General features: G+C 38.1%; 1 pseudogene; it reads left to right on the top strand.

Moving 5' to 3' along the window:
* Window positions 1-10,555: 10,555 nt before the first annotated feature.
* LOC149179060 (NDR1/HIN1-like protein 13) lies at window positions 10,556-11,783 on the top strand (annotated as a pseudogene).
* The last annotated feature ends 2,190 nt before the right edge of the window (window positions 11,784-13,973 follow it).

The following is a 13,973-nucleotide window of genomic DNA, read 5'->3' as shown; positions in this document are numbered from 1 at the left end:
CTCCTCCCAAGCCAGCTTACAGTATGTCTAACATGCCCACAACTCAAAAGCTGATGGTAAGCCATATGAAAGGGTATTGCTACCTGAGCAAGAACATTGAACAACTAGAAATCTAAGTATGGAAAGGGTAGAGCCTCCATCCCTTAGCATGTGAAAAATAAATGGTTAAAATATAATAAGATGGAAAGCTTAATTTGGAAGTCTTGACAGGGTCAAGGAAAGCCACTATTACTTCCACATCAGGAGGTTTGTTTAGAGAAAAGCTCTCCTACTAAAAGTCAGGGCTTACCAATCACCAGTCTTAGGAAGATGAGACTTCAAGAGAAACAATCAAGTCTGAAGACATAGGAGTTGATGGATGCCATTGCTCAGTTGGCTTGGCATTCTCTGTTTTATAAATCAAACAGTGTAAGTGGAACTATTTTGAGGAGTGTGGAAGGTTTAAGCATGTCTAGTTCCCGTTTTGGGAAAAATGGTGAACATTGAACCTTAGCAAATAACAAAGATCTAGAATTATCACAACCTGCATTTTTCTTTTTATGATCAAAGAAAACCTTTGTCATTGAAGGATCTCCTTTATGATATACCAGTCAAGGGTAAAGCTGGCCAAGTTTTTTAGTGACAACAACATAGTCTTATATGGTCTGGTTAAGAAAAATATTCAAATTTTGCTTGGCTTCTTGCTAAAGATATTTCCTTAAGAGGTTTTTCATTTTGCAGCATTCTCAGAAATTTTACAGTTTGTAGTGTCAAAGAAACTTATCTCAGGAATGTTCTCAACTATGATCAAAAGTCTAAAGATCTACCTCTTTTTACTGACATCTAAGTGACATCAATGTTCTCATGTAATTCTTCTTAAAGTCAAATTTTTCAAGGGGTTGTGCTCCAAGTGGGCTATTAGAGCCAGCCAAACCGCAACTTCAATGACCAAAATATTCTAGGAAATACAGTCAGTACAGAAGAAATATATTTTATAGACATAGTGTCATCGTGCAATACTTGCCAATAGAAAAATTTAAGCCTGACCAACTTGTAGGACGTTGCAAGTCAGGACTCAGATTTAAAGGTTGTCCTACCTTTATTACAAAGTTCTATCTAATTTTGTAGCATAAGATATAAGGCTGAGAAATAATGTAGATAAGGCAAGATAATTTTATTTAATTCTAAATAAAGCGTGACAGATAGGTAAATGGGACTAAGAAGTACAACCAGTGATGCCAATATGTAGGGGAACCCTTATATGGTCTAGTTAAGAAAAATATTCAAATTTTGCTTGGCTTCTTGCTAAAGATATTTTCAGGTTGATTACCCTGGTGCTTATCAAAATACTCCATTATATTGAAAAAAATTGAAGTAACTTCCAAAGAAGGATCTGTAAAATTAATCAATTTGCAATTGTCTTCATATTGTATATTTTTCTGAAGAGGAAAAAAACTATGATCATCTAGTTTTGATTAGTGCAAAACAAAGGGGGTTTGACCAACTCGTTTCAATTGAAAATGGCCAAAACGAGTCTCAACCTGCTCGCTTTGAATACACCGATTTTCATAATTCAACTGGACCTATTTCTCCTTTACCAAAACATTATTTATTTATTTTTAAATACCATATTAGCTACTTTTAGTTCATCACTGTGCTTTCCCCTCTTTCATGCAATAGCTTGGGTGTAACAATGTAACACATTTCAAGAGTTAAAAAGCTCCTAATGGCATCTATTTTATTTGAAGGCCAACTGTGTCTCTTTTTCTTAGGGTTTCTTCCTTTAGAGATAAAGGATTCATGTTACTAGGCCCTAGTAAACCATATCATGCCATAGAAGACACAACATTTGAGACTTACCTTCTGTCATTGTGTAAAAATTTTGTACAATTCACCTGGTTGTTGATGCATGATTATTCAATGAGATGCATTGTTGAAGGCATCCCTGACAAGAGAGTTAGCATGGTAGAGCAAGGATATATTACCACCTAATATCTCGTAACAGAATCTTCAATACTGCCTTCTTTCTCGAAAAATGACTTACTGGTCTTAAGCACCAGTTTATCAGGTTAGGTAGTTTCCCAAGTTATTCACAGCACACCGTAGAACAGAGTTCACTCTAGAGACCAGAGTTTCTAACAAAAATCGCTTTTTGGTCTTGAGCACCAGTGAATATGTTTAGGTAGTCTCCTAGGTTATTCACAACAAACCTCATAATATAAAATGGTCATCCTGGAGGCATGGGCTCTACATGTCTGAACTGTTTACTAGTTTTTATCTCATTACCTATAGCTTGGGAGATTTCTACTTTTGTATTGCTCCTTTAAATAAAATTAGATATAAGATGCTTTCAGCACTTCTAATGGTTTCCTTTCTTGTTTTTTAACCAATTAGATGGACTGTTTTACAATTTGTAGTTATTACAATTTCTTTCTTTTCGGTATCTAGTTTCCTATAAACTATAATTAGTTATGGTTTAAATTTTCTTGTTTAAAGGCTTAAATTTTGGAGAAACTATTACTTTGCTTTCTACTACCTTGTTGCTTTTGTCATCGAAAGAAAGCTGAATTTTGATGGTCAACACTATGTTTAAACATATAGCTTCATAATGACATCTATCTTGGATACAGGCAGTCAACTCTAGAATAGCAATAATTTTCACAGTTCTCTCTTTGTTTCTTACACGCTTGTATAAATACACATACAACCCAAAATGTAGGTGTTGTCAGTTAAGGATAAATGTAAATCAAAACTAGCCTCTGTTTTAAAATAAGAAAAGGATGTCTTAGGAATGATGTGGAGAGAAGAATTGGACCTCTCTTATGCTAAATCACCCCAAAATGCTATCCACGTTGGAGATTTTGAAGGCGCATGGGAGGGAAAAACTGCTAAACTGCTAAGAGTTTCTTCAAATAGAATCTTGTCGTGGAACTGGACATTGCATTTAAATTGGGGGAATTGTAGATAAGGCAAGATAATTTTATTTTAAGTCTAAATAACGCCTAACAGATAGGTAAACGGGACTAAGAAGTACAACCAGTGATGCTAATATGTAGGGGCACCCTATGCTACCCCAAAAGCATAAAACAAAATATAACAAGATCAAACAAGAGAACAGGAACTAAATATGAGATTAGAAAAGTGGAAAGAGGATAGAGTGCAAGAGATTAACTAGAGGTACATAAGACGAGATGAAGAGGAATAGGGTAAAGAGAAGAATCTACCATGGAATCAATCACTGAGAATGATCCAATACACTATCTAATGATATTTTCTGGGCCCTGAAAAGTACCCATGCCTGAGAGGACCTCGCTAGATGATCCTGGCAGGCATTTGTGAAACATGACCAGACCTTTTGCGCTCATTCAAGGGTAGTGAAGTCATGGCTTAAAGTGTGTGCATAATTGAACCTTTTGATGAAAGAAATTTGTAACCAAGCAAGCCACTAATTCCAACCTGTATAAGAAAGAATTTGCATTGAAATCTTCTGGAAATTGGAGGGAAAAACCTTGGGATTGGCAGGGTCTTGTTCAAAAACACCAATAAAAATTGAGAGAAACCTTATGACAGTGGTTTCAGAGATGCCATTAACATCAACCGTAGAGATATTTAAAATTTCTGAGATGAGAAATCCACTGTTGCTAAATATCTTGAATCATTCCCCCAATGGTTCAACAATGTAGGTCACTTTGCTTGTTAAAAACATATTTTCAGTGGTTTATCAAAGTCAAAATGACTAGGGTAAATGACAAGAAAATGTTAAATATGAAAAATCCATTTCATGCTCTAAAACACATAGTAGAATAAGTGGAAGCAGAGATTCAGCCATGGGTAAAATTAAGAGAAAAGCAAATTTTTGCAATGCCCGACATGGCCTAGTCAAATATTATGCATATTACGAGCAGCTCTAGTGTTGTATATAAAAATAGTCACCGTGGATAAACTTAGCAGCAAAATAAAGCAACATTCAATACAGTTGGGCATACCTTATAAAGTTCTCATATGTTGAAACGCACTCACATCTAGAATACTATGATCTCCGTTCAACTTCTATATCAAATGTAAAGAGGTCGTTATCAGTCATCACTTCTTCAATACTTCCGCCATGGTATAAGGCCTCAGCCACAATCAGAATGGACCATTTCCTGAAAGGTCGATATACCATTCAGGTTAATTTTGAAGCCAAATCTTCTTTCCAAAAGATGAAATCCAAATCAGCATAATGATACTTCTACATGTTTGTTCAACTTTAGTTGATTCTCTTTTGCTTGGGGGTTAACAGGCAGATGGAGAGAATCTTTAATAAAGTTTGATATCCAACCCTTAAAAAAAATTCATCGTCTCTTGCAACCACGGTTATATGTGCTTCCAAACTAGTGGAAGCATTCAGCTTTGGCTCGAAAAGTGATTATCACCCCTGTTCCAACTGCAGGAGGCATGAATCCACCTAATTTGGCCTTCCAGAACAACTAATAATCTGTATCATACTCAGCAACTATCTTCTCCCCTACTTCAAACTTGAAGAAAAACAAGGAATATGAAGCCAACTTACCCTGATTCAAAAGCCTACTACAGATGGGCAGGACCTGCATAAAGGGGCCTAATTTCTCATGCTCAGCCAACAATTCTGTCAAGTACCAGCTACTGTTGCTACTGCTGCAGTGGCATGAGACGTTCAGATCCAAGAAACCATGGATACCAAAACAAGAGAAGAATCAGTGGATTGAAAATGCAAGAATATCGCACTAAAACTGCCGCTGCTAACTAGAAAATTAGGATTTGTGAACTATGATGAAAAACCCTATTTCAAAACAATTTTATACAGGATGAATTTGTCAAAACAGGGAGCCAAGGAGCCATATACACGATGAATCCAGAATTCGTGAAAATAGGGGGCTAAATCCATGAAAACAGGGAGCCGCCCTCCATTCGAAAATAAATTAACCTCCGCCCTCCATTTCAAAACAAATCTAACCTCCCAGGACCAAATCGACCCTCACAATTTCAAAAACCACTCCCAAACCGAAAAAACCAAAATGTAAATCAGAAATATGGTCATTTTAATCTCTCAAACCAGGAGAAAATATCAAAATTGGGCGATTTTAAGGGAATACGATTAGGTTAGTTTATCCGCCCCTTTTATATTTTGGGCTAAAATAAAAAAAATTAACTAATTTTTAAATAAAATTAGGGATAATTATATAAAAAAGGTTTTTATTATTTTAATTAAAAATTCGCCCCATTAAAATACAAAAACCTTCAAATTTCGCCTTTGGGCAATTATTCGCCCCTAAAATATATCATGACTGGCAGTGTGAACTTAGAAGAGAAGCCTTCTCATCTAGTACCAAATTCATTTGTGCAACGTGCATCGGCATTCCAGTGAGGGCCAACAACTATCTGTGCACTGACTCGATCCCTGATTATGCACTTTTTGATGTAATCTTCAGTAAATGATATTTAACAGTGTAATGGAGGGTGTTGTTGCAAGAGAACGTCGATGCAAGAATGCTACTAAGAAGATAGAAGGACTTACGTAAAGGTCCTTCTCACATGAATTAAAAGTGTGCAGGGCGACAAGCGACGACCGTAAGGGAGGAGACACAATAGAGCAGAACCACGTTGGCCTTTTTCAAAAGTCTTGAATTAGAGGATACCCAATAATAGGAAGGCGTCAGCTTTACAATCTTTCGCTCAGTTCAAATTTACTGTTCCACAGAGCACATAAGATTATTTACTTGTGCAAACCCATTCGATGTATTTAGCACCAGATCAAATTCAAATTTCCTGGGCTCCCCTGAAAGGAGTAAACCCAAAGCTACTAGCTCTATCCCAGCAACCACACCACAACTGCAGATCTCAACAGCCATAGTGAGCAGGCACCCTCGCTCCAGCGGTAATGGATCAAGCTACATGCCTCTCAGGATCTCGAACTCCATGGAAGTCTCTGGTTCTCTTTTACTATTGTTTGAAACCATCGATCTACATGAGTGATGATCTGGTGCCCAGATCACGCCTTAAATCCAATGCACTGCCCAGATTTAAATCCTCAAGAAGCCCTCAGTTGTGGGCTGCAACAACAGACTAAACCCTTACTCCTATCACACATTGCCCATCTCTTGCTAAACTAGGCCCACACTTCAACCAGGCGCAGGCCACAACCCTTCACCTTCCAAAAAATTGCTAGTCTCAGTCACGTTGACAACAATTTCAACTTCAGATTTTTCCAGGTGGCACGTCCAAACACAGTTGTTGAATAATGCCACTACCAAAGCTATAACATAATTCCACCCTTGCACAAATACAATGCTCAAGGCAATAGATTTGTCATTTTAAACAAAAGAAAAAAAAATGTTGCTCCAAACTGCTGTTGCACCAAACACGCATATCTGCTTCTGCTTCACCACACCATGGCTCATAAAAATATGACCAGAATGCGCATCGATTTAAATTGAGGTAGCACTCCAACCTCCAGTCATTGATTGACACCGATGATCCACCACTCCAACAAATCTCAGTGCTCAACACCTTGATTTATCAAGATCGGGAACAATCGATCCACCGATTGCCACTGAACATGCTTATGCGATCACCAGCAACTACCCTACAACCTTCGAGCCACACTCCTAGTGCCAAATCCACAACTTGCACGACTTATGACCCCCACACAGCACACTGAATCCGGTCAAACTCCAGCAACACGTTTCTTCAATAAACATCAGTGTTGATGGCCCGCGACGAGAGAGAACACTTAAAGAAATGACCGAACAAGAGGTTTTTCCTTGGGTCACAAGCGTGTTGCCTCTTCTTCTAACTGAGTTTGAACAATGCACTTTTTGGAAGTACTTTGTATTTACCTCACTCAACCTTGAAGCTCCGGTGCCATGATAAAAAATAGACTTTATTATCTAAATGGCAACAGACTTTATTATCTAAATCGCTCTTCAAGTAAGATACCTAGAGAGTGCCAAGCACTACACATAATACACAATTTTTTAATCAGGAGAACAACCTAGTACAAGGCTTTCTCACAATCAGGGTGGTTTCGACCACTCCCTAGATAGTAGGATCTGAGACCTAAGATAGAGTCTCAATCCTATCATCATCATAACGGTAATCTAACTTTAGCTACTCAGGAGGATGAATCAGATATCTGGTTTTTCCTTGGGTCACGAGTGTGTTGCCTCTTCTTTTGACTGAGTTTGACCAGCGCACTTTTTGGAAGTACTTTGGATTTACCTCACTCAACCTTGAAGCTTTGATACCACGATAAAAAATAGACTTTATTATCTAAATGGATCTCGAGGTAAGATACCTAGAGAGTGTCAAACACTACACATAATACACAATTTTTTAATCAAGAGAACAACCTAGTACATATAGGCTTTCTCACAATCAAGGTGGTTTCAACCAATCCCTAGATAGTAGGATCTGAGACCTAAAATAGAGTCTCAATCCTATCATCATCATAACAGTAATCTAACTTTAGCTTTCTCCATTAATTCCAAACATGGTCCCTACAAAGACCATATTAATTACCTCAATATCTCTTCCAAGCATGGTCCCTGCAAAGACCATATTTACTGAATACTCGCTTCACTTTTCAAAAATATGAATGCTATCTTCACTTTTCAAAAGTATATTGTGGTGTACCATTCAAACATACATAGTAGAGAAAGCTAAACATACCACATATATAATAACATTCAAATGGTAATGTAACACACATAGTATGTGTATTTATTTCACTATTTGTATTTATTTCATGACACCATGCATAAATATAAAATGAGATTCCAGTGCATAAATATAAATATAATCCAACCATAACCTTGTTGTTGATAAGGACATTAGGATTCTTGGATTTTAAAACATTATTTTGTCTCATTTATAATATACACAAAAAGAATATATATATATATATATATATATTAAAAAATAAAATAAAAAAATTAAACTAGGTGGAGCTGTTACATAAAGAAAGCTAAAAAACCATAAATTGACAATTTGAGTTAAATATGTTAAGTGAACGAGAATAATAAACAAACACCTAAAAAATTGTAAAATAGTGTATTCTCTCATAGCTCAATAAATAACCATCATCGAGCACTGAACATCAACAAAAATCCTGAGGAAAACCACAATATCTACAATAGTTAATGGAAGAATAGTATGGTAAGATAGGGGAGTGCTTATTAATATTATGTTAATCTAGATTATGCTCGTTGGGCCAACCTGGTCCAATATAGATTCCACTGGTTAACCCACTCCATAGCCATATACTATACCCTAAGCTTAAGTTGATTGTAGAGTCCCAGAATATTCGGGAATCGGACGGACATGGACGCGATAAAAAAATTGACCGTGCCCATGTCCGTCTGATTCACGAATATTCTGGGAATCTGCAATTGACTTAAGGATGCTCAATCTTGTAGCTTACCTTTGTGTTGTTCGAAGTCGATATCAACTCATAATAGATAAATCAATCAAACCAAAAAACATTACAATGTAGTCAGTGATTGGAATAATGACAGATTCTCAACCATTAAATTCGTCGAACTCTAAATAGCTTATATTGACAATACTAGAACCATAGTTTCTCCATTGTTGAATTGGTTGGAAGTCATGTCACTACTTTTCTTGTTTTGTAGGCCTTTAGTGTACAATCCAATCCATCTTTATATGTGCCTATCAGTAATGGAGATGCTCGGGATTAAAGTTGTAGAAATAATATAGAATGAGAAGAATTGACCTATATCTAGTTTATTTGGTTCTTATAGAATGTGTGTATTGATACCCTGCATTGTATTATTAATATCACTACAGAAAATATCATGCAATAGGAAGACAAAATCGACATATATTGTGTAGTAGGAGGAGGAAATAGTTGATATTTTTGGAAAAAATATACACTGAGTGAGAAAAGTTCATGGTCTTTTGCAATTCCATGCAACCTAAACAACACAACCCAAGTCGAAAGTAAACTTGTTGACCTTAACCAAAGTTTTTATTTTTGTAAACATGGTGTTATTTAATGGTTTTTGTTCACAACTAACAACTCTCCACAATTGGATCTCAGAGGTATGGAAGCCTGTTATTTATGATGAAATTAATATGTACCCCATGTGCTAGGGGTTTCTTTGTAGTAGATTTTGAAAATCTTGAAAGCAAACAATGTATTCTAGATTCTGGCCCTTGGTTTTGGGAAAAATCAGGCCTATTCACGAAGCCATGGAACCCATCATTCAATTCCTCAACAACAGTTATAACCTCAGCACCAATTTGGGTGAGATTGGCAAGCCTACCCTTGCATCTCTAGAATCTCTCCTCACTAAAAGGCATTGGAAATGCAATTGGGAAATTTTACTGCAAGTGCCCAAAAAGAGAGGAATATGCCAGAACCACCTATGCACGCATCTGTGTGGAAATGGACTTCAGCGCTGGATTCCCAGATGAAATAAACCTAACAAGTAAAGATTATGTGTGGAACCAAAAACTCGATTTTGAAAGTGTCCTCTTCCAATGTCGATCCTACTTTGAGGTAGGCCATCTAGCCAAAAATTGCCTAAAAGCCTCCCAGAAAAATTCTACTAGAAAAAACCACCACAGATCTACATGGTGGGAAGGAGCACAAAAAGAAAACTACATTATTATCAAAGAAGAATACTCTAGAGAAAACTCTGAATCACAAGAAATCGGGCAAGAAAGAAACAACTCTCAAGACAAGTAGGGAGAAAGCCCTACCCAACAACAAAAAAGTGAACTCGACAACCCCTCAAGCATCAATAGTTATGAGGATTCGAATACCGCACAAAATACATCTTCATTTAACAACAAAGTAGATCTCCTAGACCAAACATCTTCTTTGACTATCTTCAAAAGGATGAACACAATAGATCGCGAAGCTAAGACACCAATGCCCCAAGAACCAGAAGAGATGAAGGGGATGCAAGATAAAGGAAGTTGGAAGAACGTAGAGAAAAAAAAGAAAGCTACATCACCAATCTCTCCAAGAAAGATGAGGAGCCAGACAATTAAAAACTAAGAAAATTATAAGTCCGATAGACCAATTTGGTCTCAGTGGACGTTAACCACTATTATCATCATCATCATCAATATTATAAACATCATCATAATGGCTGCATGAACTGTCAAGCAGTAGCAAGTAAAATGAATATCTATGTGATTCCCTACCAAAAAAGGAAATGAATTTATTGATAGGAAGTCAGATATATATAATATATGATGGATACTCGAAGCCAGATCCACCACAGGCAGTAATTTCATCAAAGAGCTGAGGCAAGGGGCATAGAAGGGAGTTACTAAAGCAATCTTCTCATTGACCCATGGGCATTCCTATCTGACTCCATGCGTCGTTTTAGATAAATTAACAAACAATCTTAGTCGCCCGCATGAGAAACTATGGAAGAAATAAATAAAAGGAAGCAAATAACAACACAATTATGACATGTTATAGCTTTTAGAAGCAACAACATAAAGCAATCTTTACATAGTATATAAAATTTCTACAAATGGGAGAAAGTCAATACCGCTTACTTTAGAGCCATCAGCGGTAATGGAATACGAGAAAAATCAAAAGTATAAAAGAAGCTATAAAGCTGGCATGGTTTCGATTCTCAAGTCTGAAACCTATAAAGAATATGAATGTATTAGCAAGTGCGAAGAGATCTCCACATAGTTTGTTGTTATCAAGGTACTAAGACATGGAAAACTTTCAAAGTTGTATCTCATATGGAATTCATCCTTACAGATAATTATGTGACGCATTCAGATGCAAGCAAAAACCCTTTTGAAATTAGTCCACTGAACTGATTTTAATTCAGATCCATAATCTTCAGTTGTGTAAAGTTCCCTAACGTGTTGGGAATGCCCCTTCAAGCACCTTCAATTGCTATTCCATTGAGTCCTAGTAGAAATTAACATTCCTACAACTAAGTCTCATTGGCCACATTTGGTTGTACTCATTTAGTTTTGTGGCTATGAGAGCTTTGCGATTGTAACAGAAAACTCGCGAGTGCACCCTGCTAATAAAAACGTAGAGGAAAACTCACGCAAATATGAAAACGAGAAGCTGAGCTCTTCATTGGTGCCCAGGTCCAATGTTGCATCCAATAAATATGGGGTATATCCTCCTTCCCGTGAGCAGATGAGAGTTTCATTTCAAAAAGAAAAAGCTATACCAACACGACAGGTTCCCAAATACTACTCACACCCTCCCAAGTGCCGGAACTCCTGTCGCCACTGCTTGTGTTGCACAACTTTCTTTCTATTAGTGTTCATTGTAATCATCAACATTGCTTGTGACATTCTGTATTTGGTAATCGAAAATAAAATCCCCAAATACTTTGTCCAAAGGCTACCGATCACTAACTTCAACATTAATGAGGACGTCACCAAAAATTGCCAGTTACTTGTGAATGTAATGGCGCAGAATCTAAACAAGAAGATCGACATATATTATCTTCACAACAACCATCTCACGGAGGTCTACACGGGCATCCTTCCAGTGTTCTACGAGGGCCATAAGAATACCACTTTGTTGGACCTAGCGCTCAATAGGACCAGTGCTCGGCTCGCCAATGCAGTTGTCTCCATGCTCAAACAGTAGTAACAGAAGGCCAATGCTCCCTTGAATTTGAAGGCCGACATGCCCTTCAAGACCAAGTTGTGAAATTGAATCTATGAAGATTAAGGTCCACTTGTAATGGGATCTGGTCATTGAAAGGCTGGATGGCAATGCCAAAGTTACTACCGAGAAGTCGAAAGTGAGCGTGGTTTCTTGAGGGTTGCTATTTGATATCAATCCATTGCGGGTTTTGTTGTGTGACTTCGATCATATTGAATTATAGGGCTACAATGTTTTTTGATTTCATCACATTGATGCCCTAGACTGTGCAGCTAGATTTTTGGATATACAATTTTTTTTTCATATAGTAGATTACATTAATGACTGCGCTGTTGGTGGCCAATGTTGATGGTTGATATGAATACATTGCTTGGTTTATTAAATATTAATTGATTCCTTATTCCATATATTGTTCCCATCAATGTAAAACCATTATGACATGATGTCATTGACATTTTGTTGAAAATGAAAATAAAATGTTCTTACCAATTATATTTTTTATATAGATAGAGCGGTATACATTTAAATACAGTTGGCATTGCTTTAGTTAGAGAATTGTGTGACAGTACCATGGATATTCCTTCCTAGTGGCAACAGTTGGAGTCGTTCCATGACTGTAGACAGCTATAGGTGTCATCGATAACACTAGCCTTGAAGCGCCCTTATATCTAGTGCTTGACATTGCTACTGTCACGCCCCCAAGCTGACGGTAGTCTTTCAATCTCTCTTAGTGAGGTGCGGCACCACCGAACACTTTCTTTTCACCAATGCTTATGTTCGTGGACTACGCCTAACCACTTACTCCTACTTAGTTTATGTTTCGCAACCAAGTATTATTATGTTATCCTTTAAACCAATGAAAACCCATACACATTCATTATCAACAACAATTATAAACGAGAACACAATTGCAGAGTATAAAGGGAGCGGAAACTCCCTGAACAATGAGTCTACCCGATACTATATTACACAACTTTACAAAGTTACAATGCTTTACAAGTATATTTGGAAACCCCAAGTTTCATACAGCCAAATTTACAATCCTCGGCAAACTCGGTTTCCCAGCTCGTCAACGCCTCCGCACGGTCGCCACATGACTCACCAACCCTTCGTTCACCTCGTCACAAGATCGTGTTGATTTCCCAACTTGGCCGCACCTCCAATTCGCCACACACGAGCGCCTCCACCTGAGACACACCTCCGTTCACAATCTCAACACTTCACCAAGTTACCATGCACAGTTGCACAATGGGCGGGCGCTCACCCGAGTCACCCAAGAACCCGTGCCAAGTCGTCGGGCAAACCAAGTGCTCCTCCATTTCACCGTTGGGCATCTTCACACAAATCGGGTGCCACACACCCGTGCACGCCCTCACCCATCCACCGCGCGCTCTTGCCCGCACCTTCACCCACAACTGCGCTGTCACCGTGCAGCCCTGCCCAAGAATGGGCGCATTACTAAACATGTGCATCCTCCTTAGATCTGCGCACTAGACCTGCACCTCTACCTCATAGAGCGAAGATGTTGGGCGAATGAGTGATGTCCAAATGACTCAATGCATCGCCAACATATACCCATGGCAGGGCGAGTTGGCTCACCCGGCCGACTCGTCCACCATGCCAGACATGCCATCAAATATCATGTCAGCCCCTTTGTCAATGTAAGTCGGCCTCCATATGTTTACCGCCATGCCACCACGCATATAAACACTCCCTTGCCCTCCACATATGCGCATAACACTATCGCTTACTCAAGAGATAGCTCACACTTCGTCCAACTGCAGCTTGTTCAAGCGTTAACCGTGCTCGTTCAAGCCTCACCCGCGGTCGCACTTCAACCGGTAGAACGCAGGTCATTACAGCTACGGTCAAGCGGAGATGGATGAGCCGCTGCAATTGAGAGATAGTGTGGCCAATACCGCGGATGTTCGTATAAACCAAATATAAAGCATATGAAGGATATGAAGCATTAATGTAAGATTGAGATAATTAATACAATTTGTAAGAGTGTGTTATGATAGACGATCGACCAAGACCTAGGTAAAAGGTAGCCCATTGTACACAACTCATACACATTCAATTTGATTAGGATTCTTTGCATAGGCCACAACTTCTGCGTAACCAGCTAGTGATGTTTTGGTCGTTTTTAACAGAAGAAAAGTGTGGTTTTTAAAGTGAAATTATAGTTTTGAAAACCACGCACTTGTTGAGATTGCCACATTGTAAAGCTATCTAATGAAGATCATATCACAAATTGAAAGGGGCGGAGAAGAGCATATCATGAATTGAAAGCGGTGTCTCAATATAATAACTCGGGGCTTAGCTCACAGGAAGGCATTAATTACTG

Source organism: Pinus tabuliformis, chromosome 4_1 (genome assembly GCF_031772625.1).
Source record: "Pinus tabuliformis cultivar Carrire ecotype Pingquan chromosome 4_1, CPIR1, whole genome shotgun sequence".
Classification (NCBI taxonomy): Eukaryota; Viridiplantae; Streptophyta; class Pinopsida; order Pinales; family Pinaceae; genus Pinus; species Pinus tabuliformis.
Note: the sequence above shows the minus strand (reverse complement) of the source record. Positions and strands in the feature narration are given on the sequence as shown.